Below are 5,364 nucleotides of genomic sequence, written 5' to 3'. Positions count from 1 at the left end.
TCCCACCACTCACTACCCTTTCTAAACAGCCCACCTCCCACTCTTCTCATGCCACAAGCATCTTTTGCGCAATCCATCACTGATTCCCTAAATACATCCCATTCCTCCCCCACTCCCCTTACTTCCATTGTTCTCACCTTTTTCCATTCTGTCCACAGTCTCTCCTGATACTTCCTCACACAGGTCTCCTTCCCAAGCTCACTTACTCTCACCACCTTCTTCACCCCAACATTCACTCTTCTTTTCTGAAAACCCATACTAATCTTCACCCTAGCCTCCACAAGATAATGATCAGACATCCCTCCAGTTGCACCTCTCAGCACATTGACATCCAAAAGTCTCTCTTTCGCACGCCTGTCAATTAACACGTAATCCAATAACGCTCTCTGGCCATCTCTCCTAATTACATAAGTATACTTATGTATATCTCGCTTTTTAAACCAGGTATTCCCAATCATCAGTCCTTTTTCAGCACATAAATCTACAAGCTCTTCACCATTTCCATTTACAACACTGAACACCCCATGCATACCAATTATTCCCTCAACTGCCACATTACTCACCTTTGCATTCAAATCACCCATCACTATAACCCGGTCTCGTGCATCAAAACCGCTAACACACTCATTTAGCTGCTCCCAAAACACTTGCCTCTCATGATCTTTCTTCTCATGCCCAGGTGCATATGCACCAATAATCACCCACCTCTCTCCATCAACTTTCAATTTTACCCATATTAATCGAGAATTTACTTTCTTACATTCTATCACATACTCCCACAACTCCTGTTTCAGGAGTACTGCTACTCCTTCCCTTGCTCTTGTCCTCTCACTAACCCCCGACTTCACTCCCCAGACATTTCCAAACCACTCTTCCCCTTTACCCTTGAGCTTCGTTTCACTCAGAGCCAAAACATCCAGGTTCCTTTCCTCAAACATACTACCTATCTCTCCTTTTTTCACATCTTGGTTACATCCACACACATTTAGGCACCCCACTCTGAGCCTTCGAGGAGGATGAGCACTCCCCGCGTGACTCCTTCTTCTGTTTCCCATTTTAGAAAGTTAATACAAGGAGGGGAGGATTTCTGGCCCCCCGCTCCCGTCCCCTCTAGTCGCTTTCTACATATATTTCTACATACATTTCTTATATATATATATATATATATATATATATATATATATATATATATATATATATATATATATATATATATATATATATATAATTCAGAAGAACCGAACGAAGCCATCTTGTTTCTACCACTGTTCATATGGGAGAGACAGCCAACAGATAACCTCATCATGGACCTTCAGGTCTCTCCTGTTGAAGTTGTTGGAGCAACGTAAATACACAAGGGATGATGTGTCCCTGTGGCACCAGCGAGTGTCTGGGCGACAGTCTTCCAATGAGCGAGCGTGACCAGTCGATTCAACTCTCTCATTACTGCTACTGTCCAATCAAAAGCCAGAGATGTGTATTGTCTCAAGACTTATTACGTCTATCTTCATGTGTGAACATTCAGCCTATTTTTTTCCACCAGGTTGTTCCAGGAAATATGATATGAGGTGAAAATATGCGGTTTTTTTTTTCTTCTCTTGAGGCGATGTCCGCTGTACCTTGGGTATGGATTAACATGAGAACAGCTGTATGTGTCGTGCATGGAAGGGGATTATCTACGCAGGCGTCGAGGTTTTTCTTGGCTACATAAGGCAGCAGAAGTTCTGACTCTCATGCCAACGCTAAGGTGGTTTTTTTTTATATTTTTTTCCCAGTGTTGGATTTATGTATTTTCTTTTTTTTCTCCATCCTCTGAACTAATCTCACACGCAGGTGAAACATACAAAGTCGTATCCGGAGAAATTTCAGTGACCCCTTGCGCATACCTTTATATTTTTTTAACTTTTTTTAATCTGATGAGTAACAGGCTATTTTGGGTCATGGTGCGCCCATGTAATCCTCCACTGAGGCCAGCTGACTGACCCCAGCAGGAGGTTTTGCAAAGGATATACTCTGGGACGTCAGTGTAGTGGTGCTCTCACTAGCACACTCGCTCATGGAAGGATTTCTAAGATGGTCATTTAGTTCGGCCTGCACCTTAGTCCGTGTATACACCACAGAACAGAGACTCGCCATTCATAAAGGACAAAGATTTTTAATTCTCAGTCGAAAATTTCCATGAATAAAGAAAAATTCTCGTGGTGTAGATGGACCATCCGTGGTGTAGTGGTTAGCGTTCCTGACCGTGACTTATTCACGGGCCGTGCAGGATCGAGTGCGCACAGGTTCGAATCCTGGTTGCGGCAGTCGGTTCACAGTCAACCCAGCTGTTCATCCACCCCAAGGGGTCGGTCAATAAAATGGATACCTGGCTCAGGATAGGGTAAAGTGTGTGAAAGAAGAAAGCTGAGAATAAATGTGAATAAGAGCAAGGTTATTAGGTACAGTAGGGTTGAGGGTCAAATCAACTGGGAGGTAAGTTTGAATGGAGAAAAACTAGAGAAAGTGAAGTGTTTTAGATATCTGGGAGTGGATCTGGCAGCGGATGGAACCATGGAAGCGGAAGTGAGTCACGGGGTGGGGAGGGGGCGAAAGTTCTGGGAGCGTTGAAAAATGTGTGGAAAGCAAAAATGGGTATGTTTGAAGGAATAGTGGTTCCAACAATGTTGTATGGTTGCGAGGCGTGGGCTATAGATAGGGTTGTGCGGAGGAGGGTGGATGTGTAGGAAATGAGATGTTTGAGGACAATATGTGGTGTGAGTTGGTTTGATCGAGTAAGTAATGAAAGGGTAAGAGAGATGTGTGGTAATAAAAAGAGTGTGGTTGAGAGAGCAGAAGAGGGTGTATTGAAATGGTTTGGTCACATGGAGGGAATGAGTGAGGAAATATTGACAAAGAGGATATATGTGTCAGAGGTGGAGTGAACGAGGAGAAGTGGGGGATCAAATTGAAGGTGGAAGGATGGAGTGAAGGGGATTTTGAGCGATCAGTGCCTGAGCATGCAGGAGGGTAAAAGGCGTGCAAGGATTAGAGTGAAATGGAACGATGTGGTATACCGGGGTCGACATGCTGTCAATGGATTGAACCAGGGCATGTGAAGCGTCTGTTGTCTTTTCCTAGCGCTACCTCGCGTGCGTGCGGGGGGAGGGGGTTGTCATTTCATGTGTGGCGGGGTGGCGATGGGAATGAATAAGGCAGCAAGTATGAATTATGCACATGTTTATATATGTATATGTTTGTGTATGTATGTATATATATATATGTATATGTTGAAATGTATAGACATGTAAATGTGCGTGTGTGGACGTGTATGTATATACATGCGTATGTGGGTGGGTTGGGCCATTCTTTCGTCTGTATCCTTGCCATATCTCGCTAATGTGGGAGACAGCGACAAAGTATATATATATATATATATATATATATATATATATATATATATATATATATATATATATATATATATATATATATATATATATTGGAAAGGATAACAATTTTGAGCGTGATCAACAATCACATGTTTACCAAATGGCGTCCTAGCTTCGTCTCTTCGATGTATATCAACTGACTGTTATATTGCTCTCTTGTGTCTCCCCTGATGATGTGATTATTACACGAAAGTGCACTTGGGAACTTTTCGTGTTTCATTTTCCCCGTGGACTCATAGGAATATATATATATATATATATATATATATATATATATATATATATATATATATATATATATATATATATATATATATATATATATATATATATATATATTTATTATACTTTGTCGCTGTCTCCCGCGTTTGCGAGGTAGCGCAAGGAAACAGACGAAAGAAATGGCCCAACCCCCCCCCCCCCATACACATGTATATACATACGTCCACACACGCAAATATACATACCTACACAGCTTTCCATGGTTTACCCCAGACGCTTCACATGCCTTGATTCAATCCACTGACAGCACGTCAACCCCGGTATACCACATCGCTCCAATTCACTCTATTCCTTGCCCTCCTTTCACCCTCCTGCATGTTCAGGCCCCGATCACACAAAATCTTTTTCACTCCATCCTTCCACCTCCAATTTGGTCTCCCTCTTCTCCTCGTTCCCTCCACCTCCGACACATATATCCTCTTGGTCAATCTTTCCTCACTCATTCTCTCCATGTGCCCAAACCACTTCAAAACACCCTCTTCTGCTCTCTCAACCACGCTCTTTTTATTTCCACACATCTCTCTTACCCTTACGTTACTCACTCGATCAAACCACCTCACACCACACATTGTCCTCAAACATCTCATTTCCAGCACATCCATCCTCCTGCGCACAACTCTATCCATAGCCCACGCCTCGCAACCATACAACATTGTTGGAACCACTATTCCTTCAAACATACCTATTTTTGCTTTCCGAGATAATGTTCTCGACTTCCACACATTCTTCAAGGCCCCCAGAATTTTCGCCCCCTCCCCCACCCTATGATCCACTTCCGCTTCCATGGTTCCATCCGCTGCCACATCCACTCCCAGATATCTAAAACACTTCACTTCCTCCAGTTTTTCTCCATTCAAACTCACCTCCCAATTGACTTGACCCTCAACCCTACTGTACCTAATAACCTTGCTCTTATTCACATTTACTCTTAACTTTCTTCTTCCACACACTTTACCAAACTCAGTCACCAGCTTCTGCAGTTTCTCACATGAATCAGCCACCAGCGCTGTATCATCAACGAACAACAACTGACTCACTTCCCAAGCTCTCTCATCCCCAACAGACTTCATACTTGCCCCTCTTTCCAAAACTCTTGCATTTACCTCCCTAACAACCCCATCCATAAACAAATTAAACAACCATGGAGACATCACACACCCCTGCCGCAAACCCACATTCACTGAGAACCAATCACTTTCCTCTCTTCCTACACGTACACATGCCTTACATACTCGATAAAAACTTTTCACTGCTTCTAACAACTTTCCTCCCACACCATATATTCTTAATACCTTCCACAGAGCATCTCTATCAACTCTATCATATGCCTTCTCCAGATCCATAAATGCTACATACAAATCCATTTGCTTTTCTAAGTATTTCTCACATACATTCTTCAAAGCAAACACCTGATCCACACATCCTCTACCACTTCTGAAACCACACTGCTCTTCCCCAATCTGATATATATAGCGTTAATGGGATGGCCTTGATTAGCGCCTTAGATGCCCTTGCCGTCTTAGCTAACATTAAGAAAAACGATGTTTAGAAAATCCAATCGTATTACTCCGTCCAACATTCTTTACTGTTCGGGGTTCTGGCCTCGGGGTTTTTAGTTTCCCCTCAGTTGACACTTGATCACTGCAGGTCA

This window comes from Panulirus ornatus, chromosome 9 (assembly GCF_036320965.1).
Source record: "Panulirus ornatus isolate Po-2019 chromosome 9, ASM3632096v1, whole genome shotgun sequence".
In the NCBI taxonomy this organism is placed as follows: Eukaryota; Metazoa; Arthropoda; class Malacostraca; order Decapoda; family Palinuridae; genus Panulirus; species Panulirus ornatus.
This window is presented reverse-complemented; position numbering follows the sequence as displayed.